This window comes from Schistocerca piceifrons, unplaced genomic scaffold (genome assembly GCF_021461385.2).
Source record: "Schistocerca piceifrons isolate TAMUIC-IGC-003096 unplaced genomic scaffold, iqSchPice1.1 HiC_scaffold_700, whole genome shotgun sequence".
NCBI lineage: Eukaryota > Metazoa > Arthropoda > Insecta > Orthoptera > Acrididae > Schistocerca > Schistocerca piceifrons.
Window position 1 is genome coordinate 1 of NW_025728949.1, and position 13,920 is coordinate 13,920.

At 54.1% G+C, this 13,920-nt stretch overlaps 23 non-coding genes across 23 annotated transcripts; all 23 read left to right on the forward strand.

The window, feature by feature from the left end:
* The first annotated feature begins 142 nt into the window (after window positions 1–142).
* Window positions 143–214, forward strand: Trnah-gug. The gene has a single exon. It is a non-coding gene; the product is annotated as a tRNA-His (tRNA).
* A 747-nt stretch (window positions 215–961) lies between these two features.
* Window positions 962–1,043, forward strand: Trnal-uag. The gene has a single exon. It is a non-coding gene; the product is annotated as a tRNA-Leu (tRNA).
* A 446-nt stretch (window positions 1,044–1,489) lies between these two features.
* Window positions 1,490–1,561, forward strand: Trnae-cuc. Its single transcript has one exon. It is a non-coding gene; the product is annotated as a tRNA-Glu (tRNA).
* A 375-nt stretch (window positions 1,562–1,936) lies between these two features.
* On the forward strand, window positions 1,937–2,008 carry Trnah-gug. The gene has a single exon. It is a non-coding gene; the product is annotated as a tRNA-His (tRNA).
* Window positions 2,009–2,755: 747 nt separating this feature from the next.
* On the forward strand, window positions 2,756–2,837 carry Trnal-uag. The gene has a single exon. It is a non-coding gene; the product is annotated as a tRNA-Leu (tRNA).
* Window positions 2,838–3,282: 445 nt separating this feature from the next.
* Trnae-cuc lies at window positions 3,283–3,354 on the forward strand. The gene has a single exon. It is a non-coding gene; the product is annotated as a tRNA-Glu (tRNA).
* Window positions 3,355–3,728: 374 nt separating this feature from the next.
* Trnah-gug lies at window positions 3,729–3,800 on the forward strand. Its single transcript has one exon. It is a non-coding gene; the product is annotated as a tRNA-His (tRNA).
* Window positions 3,801–4,547: 747 nt separating this feature from the next.
* Window positions 4,548–4,629, forward strand: Trnal-uag. Its single transcript has one exon. It is a non-coding gene; the product is annotated as a tRNA-Leu (tRNA).
* Window positions 4,630–5,074: 445 nt separating this feature from the next.
* Window positions 5,075–5,146, forward strand: Trnae-cuc. Its single transcript has one exon. It is a non-coding gene; the product is annotated as a tRNA-Glu (tRNA).
* Window positions 5,147–5,520: 374 nt separating this feature from the next.
* On the forward strand, window positions 5,521–5,592 carry Trnah-gug. The gene has a single exon. It is a non-coding gene; the product is annotated as a tRNA-His (tRNA).
* Window positions 5,593–6,339: 747 nt separating this feature from the next.
* Trnal-uag lies at window positions 6,340–6,421 on the forward strand. Its single transcript has one exon. It is a non-coding gene; the product is annotated as a tRNA-Leu (tRNA).
* A 445-nt stretch (window positions 6,422–6,866) lies between these two features.
* Window positions 6,867–6,938, forward strand: Trnae-cuc. The gene has a single exon. It is a non-coding gene; the product is annotated as a tRNA-Glu (tRNA).
* A 374-nt stretch (window positions 6,939–7,312) lies between these two features.
* Trnah-gug lies at window positions 7,313–7,384 on the forward strand. The gene has a single exon. It is a non-coding gene; the product is annotated as a tRNA-His (tRNA).
* Window positions 7,385–8,131: 747 nt separating this feature from the next.
* On the forward strand, window positions 8,132–8,213 carry Trnal-uag. The gene has a single exon. It is a non-coding gene; the product is annotated as a tRNA-Leu (tRNA).
* Window positions 8,214–8,658: 445 nt separating this feature from the next.
* Window positions 8,659–8,730, forward strand: Trnae-cuc. The gene has a single exon. It is a non-coding gene; the product is annotated as a tRNA-Glu (tRNA).
* A 374-nt stretch (window positions 8,731–9,104) lies between these two features.
* Trnah-gug lies at window positions 9,105–9,176 on the forward strand. Its single transcript has one exon. It is a non-coding gene; the product is annotated as a tRNA-His (tRNA).
* A 747-nt stretch (window positions 9,177–9,923) lies between these two features.
* Trnal-uag lies at window positions 9,924–10,005 on the forward strand. Its single transcript has one exon. It is a non-coding gene; the product is annotated as a tRNA-Leu (tRNA).
* Window positions 10,006–10,450: 445 nt separating this feature from the next.
* On the forward strand, window positions 10,451–10,522 carry Trnae-cuc. The gene has a single exon. It is a non-coding gene; the product is annotated as a tRNA-Glu (tRNA).
* Window positions 10,523–10,896: 374 nt separating this feature from the next.
* Trnah-gug lies at window positions 10,897–10,968 on the forward strand. The gene has a single exon. It is a non-coding gene; the product is annotated as a tRNA-His (tRNA).
* Window positions 10,969–11,715: 747 nt separating this feature from the next.
* On the forward strand, window positions 11,716–11,797 carry Trnal-uag. Its single transcript has one exon. It is a non-coding gene; the product is annotated as a tRNA-Leu (tRNA).
* Window positions 11,798–12,242: 445 nt separating this feature from the next.
* Trnae-cuc lies at window positions 12,243–12,314 on the forward strand. Its single transcript has one exon. It is a non-coding gene; the product is annotated as a tRNA-Glu (tRNA).
* A 374-nt stretch (window positions 12,315–12,688) lies between these two features.
* Trnah-gug lies at window positions 12,689–12,760 on the forward strand. Its single transcript has one exon. It is a non-coding gene; the product is annotated as a tRNA-His (tRNA).
* Window positions 12,761–13,507: 747 nt separating this feature from the next.
* Window positions 13,508–13,589, forward strand: Trnal-uag. The gene has a single exon. It is a non-coding gene; the product is annotated as a tRNA-Leu (tRNA).
* Window positions 13,590–13,920: the final 331 nt, after the last annotated feature.

Genomic DNA, 13,920 nt, shown 5'->3' on the forward strand with positions numbered 1-13,920 from the left:
CTGACAGCGCAGGCACGTTCATTTGCTCGTATACATGTGATGGAGACCGTGTCTCACACTGCTGTGGCGTACACCTTGGCCTAGGCTCTGCTGTGTATCGCCACTTGCATTACAGGCAGCTGCTTTCGCGGGCGCGTCCGTGGCCGTGATCGTCTAGTGGTTAGGACATTGCGTTGTGGCCGCAATAACCCAGGTTCGAATCCTGGTCACGGCAATTTTGAAAGTTTCGCCTTGCTGCCGTTGCAATGACGAGTACTCGAAATGACAGTACTCTCTTGATTTTTTCACTCGTGTTCCGCAGGCCGCAGTTTGCCCTACCACTTCATCCCCAACACGTAATGTCGCCTCCCAGAGCGCAGACGTCCGCTGCTCTCTGTAGTCGAAAAGGGCAGTTGTTTGAAGTGCGATGGATGAGCAGCCAGTCCCAGCAGAACAGGAAGCTGTGGCGTGCACTGTTTGTACAAATGCTAGGAACACTGGCGCACCAAGCAGCGCATGTAGCGTGGCCGAGCGCTTTAAGGCGCTGGTTTAAGGCACCAGACTCTCTGTAGGCGCGGTTTCGAATCCCGTAGCTGCCGGGGGCTTTGCTGTGATCGCGTTAAGCTGCCGCTTTTTCTTCAAGTGTAACCTCCTTGAGCTCACATATGTTTGATACATGGAGCATTGTGGCTCCGCCTGACAGTTACAGCTACGATACTTTAGTGGTTACGGAAAGCCCAGGTTCGAAACCTGGTCACGGTACGAAAACGTCTCTTGACGCTGTCTCCTTAACTGCGACAGCTACAGACAAGTGGCGTCGCTACCATACGGCGGGCACGGCTTTTTCTTGCTGTGGATGGCCTAAAGAGACGCTTCCAGTGGGAGAGCAGTGGAAATACATGGCACGGCGATTGCCAAGATACTTCCATTTCGAAGTGATCTTTGTAGTACAAAGGAAACGTTTTGCGGCTGCTGCTCCAACGGTAACGTGGCCGAGCGGTCTAAGGCGCTGGTTTTAGGCACCAGTCTCTTCGGAGGCGTGGGTTCGAATCCCACCGTTGCCACTTTTTACGTCTCATTTTTGTGCCGTTGCGGTGTGTTCTCGTGGGGTAGGACGCAGCTCTTGTGACGCGCGTGCTGTGTAGGTAGCGTGGCCGAGCGGTCTAAGGCGCTGGTTTCAGGCACCATTCTCTTCGGAGGCGTGGGTTCCAATCCCACAGCTGCCAAACGTGTAATGTTTCCTGTGTCGAAGGCAGGTGCACTCATTGCCCGCAAAGGAAACAGCACAACAAGGCGTGAGCGTCTGCTTGGTGAATTGTCGTAGAACAGTGCGTGGTGCAACGACAGGATTTGTAGGCACCTTTTGCTCTCATCATTGCTGGCGTCCGTCTCCACGACAATGCGTCCGGGGCACGCCGTTCTATAACGCGAGAGAGTGGATTTTTTACAGTTGTCGTCAGTTAACCGTGGGTGGCTCCTGCGTTCGCTGGAAAGAGCACTGCCGTCGTTATCCGGTGTGGTCTAGTGGCTAGGATACCTGGCTCTCACCCAGGAGGCCCGGGTTCGATTCCCGGTACCGGAATCGCGCGTTTTTGTTGCTCCTCTTATGCGACTTGTCTCGACTTTGCTCGACTGACGCTACGCTGACGCGTGCAGAAAGCTACGTTAAGTATGATTCACGGCAACACCTGACGGCGAGAGAGATGAAGCGTCTATCCACTTGTTATCCAGCCACATACCTGTAGTCAAGAGGCTTGGGGGACTGCAAGACATTGCCACGGAGGTGAATGCAGCTAACCACTGTAGTTAGTGTCCTGACAGCCGCAGGCACGTTCATTTGCTCGTATACATGTGATGGAGACCGTGTCTCACACTGCTGTGGCGTACACCTTGGCCTAGGCTCTGCTGTGTATCGCCACTTGCATTACAGGCAGCTGCTTTCGCGGGCGCGTCCGTGGCCGTGATCGTCTAGTGGTTAGGACATTGCGTTGTGGCCGCAATAACCCAGGTTCGAATCCTGGTCACGGCAATTTTGAAAGTTTCGCCTTGCTGCCGTTGCAATGACGAGTACTCGAAATGACAGTACTCTGTTGATTTTTTCACTCGTGTTCCGCAGGCCGCAGTTTGCCCTACCACTTCATCCCCAACACGTAATGTCGCCTCCCAGAGCGCAGACGTCCGCTGCTCTCTGTAGTCGAAAAGGGCAGTTGTTTGAAGTGCGATGGATGAGCAGCCAGTCCCAGCAGAACAGGAAGCTGTGGCGTGCACTGTTTGTACAAATGCTAGGAACACTGGCGCACCAAGCAGCGCATGTAGCGTGGCCGAGCGCTTTAAGGCGCTGGTTTAAGGCACCAGACTCTCTGTAGGCGCGGTTTCGAATCCCGTAGCTGCCGGGGGCTTTGCTGTGATCGCGTTAAGCTGCCGCTTTTTCTTCAAGTGTAACCTCCTTGAGCTCACATATGTTTGATACATGGAGCATTGTGGCTCCGCCTGACAGTTACAGCTACGATACTTTAGTGGTTACGGAAAGCCCAGGTTCGAAACCTGGTCACGGTACGAAAACGTCTCTTGACGCTGTCTCCTTAACTGCGACAGCTACAGACAAGTGGCGTCGCTACCATACGGCGGGCACGGCTTTTTCTTGCTGTGGATGGCCTAAAGAGACGCTTCCAGTGGGAGAGCAGTGGAAATACATGGCACGGCGATTGCCAAGATACTTCCATTTCGAAGTGATCTTTGTAGTACAAAGGAAACGTTTTGCGGCTGCTGCTCCAACGGTAACGTGGCCGAGCGGTCTAAGGCGCTGGTTTTAGGCACCAGTCTCTTCGGAGGCGTGGGTTCGAATCCCACCGTTGCCACTTTTTACGTCTCATTTTTGTGCCGTTGCGGTGTGTTCTCGTGGGGTAGGACGCAGCTCTTGTGACGCGCGTGCTGTGTAGGTAGCGTGGCCGAGCGGTCTAAGGCGCTGGTTTCAGGCACCATTCTCTTCGGAGGCGTGGGTTCCAATCCCACAGCTGCCAAACGTGTAATGTTTCCTGTGTCGAAGGCAGGTGCACTCATTGCCCGCAAAGGAAACAGCACAACAAGGCGTGAGCGTCTGCTTGGTGAATTGTCGTAGAACAGTGCGTGGTGCAACGACAGGATTTGTAGGCACCTTTTGCTCTCATCATTGCTGGCGTCCGTCTCCACGAAATGCGTCCGGGGCACGCCGTTCTATAACGCGAGAGAGTGGATTTTTTACAGTTGTCGTCAGTTAACCGTGGGTGGCTCCTGCGTTCGCTGGAAAGAGCACTGCCGTCGTTATCCGGTGTGGTCTAGTGGCTAGGATACCTGGCTCTCACCCAGGAGGCCCGGGTTCGATTCCCGGTACCGGAATCGCGCGTTTTTGTTGCTCCTCTTATGCGACTTGTCTCGACTTTGCTCGACTGACGCTACGCTGACGCGTGCAGAAAGCTACGTTAAGTATGATTCACGGCAACACCTGACGGCGAGAGAGATGAAGCGTCTATCCACTTGTTATCCAGCCACATACCTGTAGTCAAGAGGCTTGGGGGACTGCAAGACATTGCCACGGAGGTGAATGCAGCTAACCACTGTAGTTAGTGTCCTGACAGCGCAGGCACGTTCATTTGCTCGTATACATGTGATGGAGACCGTGTCTCACACTGCTGTGGCGTACACCTTGGCCTAGGCTCTGCTGTGTATCGCCACTTGCATTACAGGCAGCTGCTTTCGCGGGCGCGTCCGTGGCCGTGATCGTCTAGTGGTTAGGACATTGCGTTGTGGCCGCAATAACCCAGGTTCGAATCCTGGTCACGGCAATTTTGAAAGTTTCGCCTTGCTGCCGTTGCAATGACGAGTACTCGAAATGACAGTACTCTGTTGATTTTTTCACTCGTGTTCCGCAGGCCGCAGTTTGCCCTACCACTTCATCCCCAACACGTAATGTCGCCTCCCAGAGCGCAGACGTCCGCTGCTCTCTGTAGTCGAAAAGGGCAGTTGTTTGAAGTGCGATGGATGAGCAGCCAGTCCCAGCAGAACAGGAAGCTGTGGCGTGCACTGTTTGTACAAATGCTAGGAACACTGGCGCACCAAGCAGCGCATGTAGCGTGGCCGAGCGCTTTAAGGCGCTGGTTTAAGGCACCAGACTCTCTGTAGGCGCGGTTTCGAATCCCGTAGCTGCCGGGGGCTTTGCTGTGATCGCGTTAAGCTGCCGCTTTTTCTTCAAGTGTAACCTCCTTGAGCCTACATATGTTTGATACATGGAGCATTGTGGCTCCGCCTGACAGTTACAGCTACGATACTTTAGTGGTTACGGAAAGCCCAGGTTCGAAACCTGGTCACGGTACGAAAACGTCTCTTGACGCTGTCTCCTTAACTGCGACAGCTACAGACAAGTGGCGTCGCTACCATACGGCGGGCACGGCTTTTTCTTGCTGTGGATGGCCTAAAGAGACGCTTCCAGTGGGAGAGCAGTGGAAATACATGGCACGGCGATTGCCAAGATACTTCCATTTCGAAGTGATCTTTGTAGTACAAAGGAAACGTTTTGCGGCTGCTGCTCCAACGGTAACGTGGCCGAGCGGTCTAAGGCGCTGGTTTTAGGCACCAGTCTCTTCGGAGGCGTGGGTTCGAATCCCACCGTTGCCACTTTTTACGTCTCATTTTTGTGCCGTTGCGGTGTGTTCTCGTGGGGTAGGACGCAGCTCTTGTGACGCGCGTGCTGTGTAGGTAGCGTGGCCGAGCGGTCTAAGGCGCTGGTTTCAGGCACCATTCTCTTCGGAGGCGTGGGTTCCAATCCCACAGCTGCCAAACGTGTAATGTTTCCTGTGTCGAAGGCAGGTGCACTCATTGCCCGCAAAGGAAACAGCACAACAAGGCGTGAGCGTCTGCTTGGTGAATTGTCGTAGAACAGTGCGTGGTGCAACGACAGGATTTGTAGGCACCTTTTGCTCTCATCATTGCTGGCGTCCGTCTCCACGAAATGCGTCCGGGGCACGCCGTTCTATAACGCGAGAGAGTGGATTTTTTACAGTTGTCGTCAGTTAACCGTGGGTGGCTCCTGCGTTCGCTGGAAAGAGCACTGCCGTCGTTATCCGGTGTGGTCTAGTGGCTAGGATACCTGGCTCTCACCCAGGAGGCCCGGGTTCGATTCCCGGTACCGGAATCGCGCGTTTTTGTTGCTCCTCTTATGCGACTTGTCTCGACTTTGCTCGACTGACGCTACGCTGACGCGTGCAGAAAGCTACGTTAAGTATGATTCACGGCAACACCTGACGGCGAGAGAGATGAAGCGTCTATCCACTTGTTATCCAGCCACATACCTGTAGTCAAGAGGCTTGGGGGACTGCAAGACATTGCCACGGAGGTGAATGCAGCTAACCACTGTAGTTAGTGTCCTGACAGCGCAGGCACGTTCATTTGCTCGTATACATGTGATGGAGACCGTGTCTCACACTGCTGTGGCGTACACCTTGGCCTAGGCTCTGCTGTGTATCGCCACTTGCATTACAGGCAGCTGCTTTCGCGGGCGCGTCCGTGGCCGTGATCGTCTAGTGGTTAGGACATTGCGTTGTGGCCGCAATAACCCAGGTTCGAATCCTGGTCACGGCAATTTTGAAAGTTTCGCCTTGCTGCCGTTGCAATGACGAGTACTCGAAATGACAGTACTCTCTTGATTTTTTCACTCGTGTTCCGCAGGCCGCAGTTTGCCCTACCACTTCATCCCCAACACGTAATGTCGCCTCCCAGAGCGCAGACGTCCGCTGCTCTCTGTAGTCGAAAAGGGCAGTTGTTTGAAGTGCGATGGATGAGCAGCCAGTCCCAGCAGAACAGGAAGCTGTGGCGTGCACTGTTTGTACAAATGCTAGGAACACTGGCGCACCAAGCAGCGCATGTAGCGTGGCCGAGCGCTTTAAGGCGCTGGTTTAAGGCACCAGACTCTCTGTAGGCGCGGTTTCGAATCCCGTAGCTGCCGGGGGCTTTGCTGTGATCGCGTTAAGCTGCCGCTTTTTCTTCAAGTGTAACCTCCTTGAGCTCACATATGTTTGATACATGGAGCATTGTGGCTCCGCCTGACAGTTACAGCTACGATACTTTAGTGGTTACGGAAAGCCCAGGTTCGAAACCTGGTCACGGTACGAAAACGTCTCTTGACGCTGTCTCCTTAACTGCGACAGCTACAGACAAGTGGCGTCGCTACCATACGGCGGGCACGGCTTTTTCTTGCTGTGGATGGCCTAAAGAGACGCTTCCAGTGGGAGAGCAGTGGAAATACATGGCACGGCGATTGCCAAGATACTTCCATTTCGAAGTGATCTTTGTAGTACAAAGGAAACGTTTTGCGGCTGCTGCTCCAACGGTAACGTGGCCGAGCGGTCTAAGGCGCTGGTTTTAGGCACCAGTCTCTTCGGAGGCGTGGGTTCGAATCCCACCGTTGCCACTTTTTACGTCTCATTTTTGTGCCGTTGCGGTGTGTTCTCGTGGGGTAGGACGCAGCTCTTGTGACGCGCGTGCTGTGTAGGTAGCGTGGCCGAGCGGTCTAAGGCGCTGGTTTCAGGCACCATTCTCTTCGGAGGCGTGGGTTCCAATCCCACAGCTGCCAAACGTGTAATGTTTCCTGTGTCGAAGGCAGGTGCACTCATTGCCCGCAAAGGAAACAGCACAACAAGGCGTGAGCGTCTGCTTGGTGAATTGTCGTAGAACAGTGCGTGGTGCAACGACAGGATTTGTAGGCACCTTTTGCTCTCATCATTGCTGGCGTCCGTCTCCACGAAATGCGTCCGGGGCACGCCGTTCTATAACGCGAGAGAGTGGATTTTTTACAGTTGTCGTCAGTTAACCGTGGGTGGCTCCTGCGTTCGCTGGAAAGAGCACTGCCGTCGTTATCCGGTGTGGTCTAGTGGCTAGGATACCTGGCTCTCACCCAGGAGGCCCGGGTTCGATTCCCGGTACCGGAATCGCGCGTTTTTGTTGCTCCTCTTATGCGACTTGTCTCGACTTTGCTCGACTGACGCTACGCTGACGCGTGCAGAAAGCTACGTTAAGTATGATTCACGGCAACACCTGACGGCGAGAGAGATGAAGCGTCTATCCACTTGTTATCCAGCCACATACCTGTAGTCAAGAGGCTTGGGGGACTGCAAGACATTGCCACGGAGGTGAATGCAGCTAACCACTGTAGTTAGTGTCCTGACAGCGCAGGCACGTTCATTTGCTCGTATACATGTGATGGAGACCGTGTCTCACACTGCTGTGGCGTACACCTTGGCCTAGGCTCTGCTGTGTATCGCCACTTGCATTACAGGCAGCTGCTTTCGCGGGCGCGTCCGTGGCCGTGATCGTCTAGTGGTTAGGACATTGCGTTGTGGCCGCAATAACCCAGGTTCGAATCCTGGTCACGGCAATTTTGAAAGTTTCGCCTTGCTGCCGTTGCAATGACGAGTACTCGAAATGACAGTACTCTGTTGATTTTTTCACTCGTGTTCCGCAGGCCGCAGTTTGCCCTACCACTTCATCCCCAACACGTAATGTCGCCTCCCAGAGCGCAGACGTCCGCTGCTCTCTGTAGTCGAAAAGGGCAGTTGTTTGAAGTGCGATGGATGAGCAGCCAGTCCCAGCAGAACAGGAAGCTGTGGCGTGCACTGTTTGTACAAATGCTAGGAACACTGGCGCACCAAGCAGCGCATGTAGCGTGGCCGAGCGCTTTAAGGCGCTGGTTTAAGGCACCAGACTCTCTGTAGGCGCGGTTTCGAATCCCGTAGCTGCCGGGGGCTTTGCTGTGATCGCGTTAAGCTGCCGCTTTTTCTTCAAGTGTAACCTCCTTGAGCTCACATATGTTTGATACATGGAGCATTGTGGCTCCGCCTGACAGTTACAGCTACGATACTTTAGTGGTTACGGAAAGCCCAGGTTCGAAACCTGGTCACGGTACGAAAACGTCTCTTGACGCTGTCTCCTTAACTGCGACAGCTACAGACAAGTGGCGTCGCTACCATACGGCGGGCACGGCTTTTTCTTGCTGTGGATGGCCTAAAGAGACGCTTCCAGTGGGAGAGCAGTGGAAATACATGGCACGGCGATTGCCAAGATACTTCCATTTCGAAGTGATCTTTGTAGTACAAAGGAAACGTTTTGCGGCTGCTGCTCCAACGGTAACGTGGCCGAGCGGTCTAAGGCGCTGGTTTTAGGCACCAGTCTCTTCGGAGGCGTGGGTTCGAATCCCACCGTTGCCACTTTTTACGTCTCATTTTTGTGCCGTTGCGGTGTGTTCTCGTGGGGTAGGACGCAGCTCTTGTGACGCGCGTGCTGTGTAGGTAGCGTGGCCGAGCGGTCTAAGGCGCTGGTTTCAGGCACCATTCTCTTCGGAGGCGTGGGTTCCAATCCCACAGCTGCCAAACGTGTAATGTTTCCTGTGTCGAAGGCAGGTGCACTCATTGCCCGCAAAGGAAACAGCACAACAAGGCGTGAGCGTCTGCTTGGTGAATTGTCGTAGAACAGTGCGTGGTGCAACGACAGGATTTGTAGGCACCTTTTGCTCTCATCATTGCTGGCGTCCGTCTCCACGAAATGCGTCCGGGGCACGCCGTTCTATAACGCGAGAGAGTGGATTTTTTACAGTTGTCGTCAGTTAACCGTGGGTGGCTCCTGCGTTCGCTGGAAAGAGCACTGCCGTCGTTATCCGGTGTGGTCTAGTGGCTAGGATACCTGGCTCTCACCCAGGAGGCCCGGGTTCGATTCCCGGTACCGGAATCGCGCGTTTTTGTTGCTCCTCTTATGCGACTTGTCTCGACTTTGCTCGACTGACGCTACGCTGACGCGTGCAGAAAGCTACGTTAAGTATGATTCACGGCAACACCTGACGGCGAGAGAGATGAAGCGTCTATCCACTTGTTATCCAGCCACATACCTGTAGTCAAGAGGCTTGGGGGACTGCAAGACATTGCCACGGAGGTGAATGCAGCTAACCACTGTAGTTAGTGTCCTGACAGCGCAGGCACGTTCATTTGCTCGTATACATGTGATGGAGACCGTGTCTCACACTGCTGTGGCGTACACCTTGGCCTAGGCTCTGCTGTGTATCGCCACTTGCATTACAGGCAGCTGCTTTCGCGGGCGCGTCCGTGGCCGTGATCGTCTAGTGGTTAGGACATTGCGTTGTGGCCGCAATAACCCAGGTTCGAATCCTGGTCACGGCAATTTTGAAAGTTTCGCCTTGCTGCCGTTGCAATGACGAGTACTCGAAATGACAGTACTCTGTTGATTTTTTCACTCGTGTTCCGCAGGCCGCAGTTTGCCCTACCACTTCATCCCCAACACGTAATGTCGCCTCCCAGAGCGCAGACGTCCGCTGCTCTCTGTAGTCGAAAAGGGCAGTTGTTTGAAGTGCGATGGATGAGCAGCCAGTCCCAGCAGAACAGGAAGCTGTGGCGTGCACTGTTTGTACAAATGCTAGGAACACTGGCGCACCAAGCAGCGCATGTAGCGTGGCCGAGCGCTTTAAGGCGCTGGTTTAAGGCACCAGACTCTCTGTAGGCGCGGTTTCGAATCCCGTAGCTGCCGGGGGCTTTGCTGTGATCGCGTTAAGCTGCCGCTTTTTCTTCAAGTGTAACCTCCTTGAGCTCACATATGTTTGATACATGGAGCATTGTGGCTCCGCCTGACAGTTACAGCTACGATACTTTAGTGGTTACGGAAAGCCCAGGTTCGAAACCTGGTCACGGTACGAAAACGTCTCTTGACGCTGTCTCCTTAACTGCGACAGCTACAGACAAGTGGCGTCGCTACCATACGGCGGGCACGGCTTTTTCTTGCTGTGGATGGCCTAAAGAGACGCTTCCAGTGGGAGAGCAGTGGAAATACATGGCACGGCGATTGCCAAGATACTTCCATTTCGAAGTGATCTTTGTAGTACAAAGGAAACGTTTTGCGGCTGCTGCTCCAACGGTAACGTGGCCGAGCGGTCTAAGGCGCTGGTTTTAGGCACCAGTCTCTTCGGAGGCGTGGGTTCGAATCCCACCGTTGCCACTTTTTACGTCTCATTTTTGTGCCGTTGCGGTGTGTTCTCGTGGGGTAGGACGCAGCTCTTGTGACGCGCGTGCTGTGTAGGTAGCGTGGCCGAGCGGTCTAAGGCGCTGGTTTCAGGCACCATTCTCTTCGGAGGCGTGGGTTCCAATCCCACAGCTGCCAAACGTGTAATGTTTCCTGTGTCGAAGGCAGGTGCACTCATTGCCCGCAAAGGAAACAGCACAACAAGGCGTGAGCGTCTGCTTGGTGAATTGTCGTAGAACAGTGCGTGGTGCAACGACAGGATTTGTAGGCACCTTTTGCTCTCATCATTGCTGGCGTCCGTCTCCACGAAATGCGTCCGGGGCACGCCGTTCTATAACGCGAGAGAGTGGATTTTTTACAGTTGTCGTCAGTTAACCGTGGGTGGCTCCTGCGTTCGCTGGAAAGAGCACTGCCGTCGTTATCCGGTGTGGTCTAGTGGCTAGGATACCTGGCTCTCACCCAGGAGGCCCGGGTTCGATTCCCGGTACCGGAATCGCGCGTTTTTGTTGCTCCTCTTATGCGACTTGTCTCGACTTTGCTCGACTGACGCTACGCTGACGCGTGCAGAAAGCTACGTTAAGTATGATTCACGGCAACACCTGACGGCGAGAGAGATGAAGCGTCTATCCACTTGTTATCCAGCCACATACCTGTAGTCAAGAGGCTTGGGGGACTGCAAGACATTGCCACGGAGGTGAATGCAGCTAACCACTGTAGTTAGTGTCCTGACAGCGCAGGCACGTTCATTTGCTCGTATACATGTGATGGAGACCGTGTCTCACACTGCTGTGGCGTACACCTTGGCCTAGGCTCTGCTGTGTATCGCCACTTGCATTACAGGCAGCTGCTTTCGCGGGCGCGTCCGTGGCCGTGATCGTCTAGTGGTTAGGACATTGCGTTGTGGCCGCAATAACCCAGGTTCGAATCCTGGTCACGGCAATTTTGAAAGTTTCGCCTTGCTGCCGTTGCAATGACGAGTACTCGAAATGACAGTACTCTGTTGATTTTTTCACTCGTGTTCCGCAGGCCGCAGTTTGCCCTACCACTTCATCCCCAACACGTAATGTCGCCTCCCAGAGCGCAGACGTCCGCTGCTCTCTGTAGTCGAAAAGGGCAGTTGTTTGAAGTGCGATGGATGAGCAGCCAGTCCCAGCAGAACAGGAAGCTGTGGCGTGCACTGTTTGTACAAATGCTAGGAACACTGGCGCACCAAGCAGCGCATGTAGCGTGGCCGAGCGCTTTAAGGCGCTGGTTTAAGGCACCAGACTCTCTGTAGGCGCGGTTTCGAATCCCGTAGCTGCCGGGGGCTTTGCTGTGATCGCGTTAAGCTGCCGCTTTTTCTTCAAGTGTAACCTCCTTGAGCTCACATATGTTTGATACATGGAGCATTGTGGCTCCGCCTGACAGTTACAGCTACGATACTTTAGTGGTTACGGAAAGCCCAGGTTCGAAACCTGGTCACGGTACGAAAACGTCTCTTGACGCTGTCTCCTTAACTGCGACAGCTACAGACAAGTGGCGTCGCTACCATACGGCGGGCACGGCTTTTTCTTGCTGTGGATGGCCTAAAGAGACGCTTCCAGTGGGAGAGCAGTGGAAATACATGGCACGGCGATTGCCAAGATACTTCCATTTCGAAGTGATCTTTGTAGTACAAAGGAAACGTTTTGCGGCTGCTGCTCCAACGGTAACGTGGCCGAGCGGTCTAAGGCGCTGGTTTTAGGCACCAGTCTCTTCGGAGGCGTGGGTTCGAATCCCACCGTTGCCACTTTTTACGTCTCATTTTTGTGCCGTTGCGGTGTGTTCTCGTGGGGTAGGACGCAGCTCTTGTGACGCGCGTGCTGTGTAGGTAGCGTGGCCGAGCGGTCTAAGGCGCTGGTTTCAGGCACCATTCTCTTCGGAGGCGTGGGTTCCAATCCCACAGCTGCCAAACGTGTAATGTTTCCTGTGTCGAAGGCAGGTGCACTCATTGCCCGCAAAGGAAACAGCACAACAAGGCGTGAGCGTCTGCTTGGTGAATTGTCGTAGAACAGTGCGTGGTGCAACGACAGGATTTGTAGGCACCTTTTGCTCTCATCATTGCTGGCGTCCGTCTCCACGAAATGCGTCCGGGGCACGCCGTTCTATAACGCGAGAGAGTGGATTTTTTACAGTTGTCGTCAGTTAACCGTGGGTGGCTCCTGCGTTCGCTGGAAAGAGCACTGCCGTCGTTATCCGGTGTGGTCTAGTGGCTAGGATACCTGGCTCTCACCCAGGAGGCCCGGGTTCGATTCCCGGTACCGGAATCGCGCGTTTTTGTTGCTCCTCTTATGCGACTTGTCTCGACTTTGCTCGACTGACGCTACGCTGACGCGTGCAGAAAGCTACGTTAAGTATGATTCACGGCAACACCTGACGGCGAGAGAGATGAAGCGTCTATCCACTTGTTATCCAGCCACATACCTGTAGTCAAGAGGCTTGGGGGACTGCAAGACATTGCCACGGAGGTGAATGCAGCTAACCACTGTAGTTAGTGTCCTGACAGCGCAGGCACGTTCATTTGCTCGTATACATGTGATGGAGACCGTGTCTCACACTGCTGTGGCGTACACCTTGGCCTAGGCTCTGCTGTGTATCGCCACTTGCATTACAGGCAGCTGCTTTCGCGGGCGCGTCCGTGGCCGTGATCGTCTAGTGGTTAGGACATTGCGTTGTGGCCGCAATAACCCAGGTTCGAATCCTGGTCACGGCAATTTTGAAAGTTTCGCCTTGCTGCCGTTGCAATGACGAGTACTCGAAATGACAGTACTCTGTTGATTTTTTCACTCGTGTTCCGCAGGCCGCAGTTTGCCCTACCACTTCATCCCCAACACGTAATGTCGCCTCCCAGAGCGCAGACGTCCGCTGCTCTCTGTAGTCGAAAAGGGCAGTTGTTTGAAGTGCGATGGATGAGCAGCCAGTCCCAGCAGAACAGGAAGCTGTGGCGTGCACTGTTTGTACAAATGCTAGGAACACTGGCGCACCAAGCAGCGCATGTAGCGTGGCCGAGCGCTTTAAGGCGCTGGTTTAAGGCACCAGACTCTCTGTAGGCGCGGTTTCGAATCCCGTAGCTGCCGGGGGCTTTGCTGTGATCGCGTTAAGCTGCCGCTTTTTCTTCAAGTGTAACCTCCTTGAGCTCACATATGTTTGATACATGGAGCATTGTGGCTCCGCCTGACAGTTACAGCTACGATACTTTAGTGGTTACGGAAAGCCCAGGTTCGAAACCTGGTCACGGTACGAAAACGTCTCTTGACGCTGTCTCCTTAACTGCGACAGCTACAGACAAGTGGCGTCGCTACCATACGGCGGGCACGGCTTTTTCTTGCTGTGGATGGCCTAAAGAGACGCTTCCAGTGGGAGAGCAGTGGAAATACATGGCACGGCGATTGCCAAGATACTTCCATTTCGAAGTGATCTTTGTAGTACAAAGGAAACGTTTTGCGGCTGCTGCTCCAACGGTAACGTGGCCGAGCGGTCTAAGGCGCTGGTTTTAGGCACCAGTCTCTTCGGAGGCGTGGGTTCGAATCCCACCGTTGCCACTTTTTACGTCTCATTTTTGTGCCGTTGCGGTGTGTTCTCGTGGGGTAGGACGCAGCTCTTGTGACGCGCGTGCTGTGTAGGTAGCGTGGCCGAGCGGTCTAAGGCGCTGGTTTCAGGCACCATTCTCTTCGGAGGCGTGGGTTCCAATCCCACAGCTGCCAAACGTGTAATGTTTCCTGTGTCGAAGGCAGGTGCACTCATTGCCCGCAAAGGAAACAGCACAACAAGGCGTGAGCGTCTGCTTGGTGAATTGTCGTAGAACAGTGCGTGGTGCAACGACAGGATTTGTAGGCACCTTTTGCTCTCATCATTGCTGGCGTCCGTCTCCAC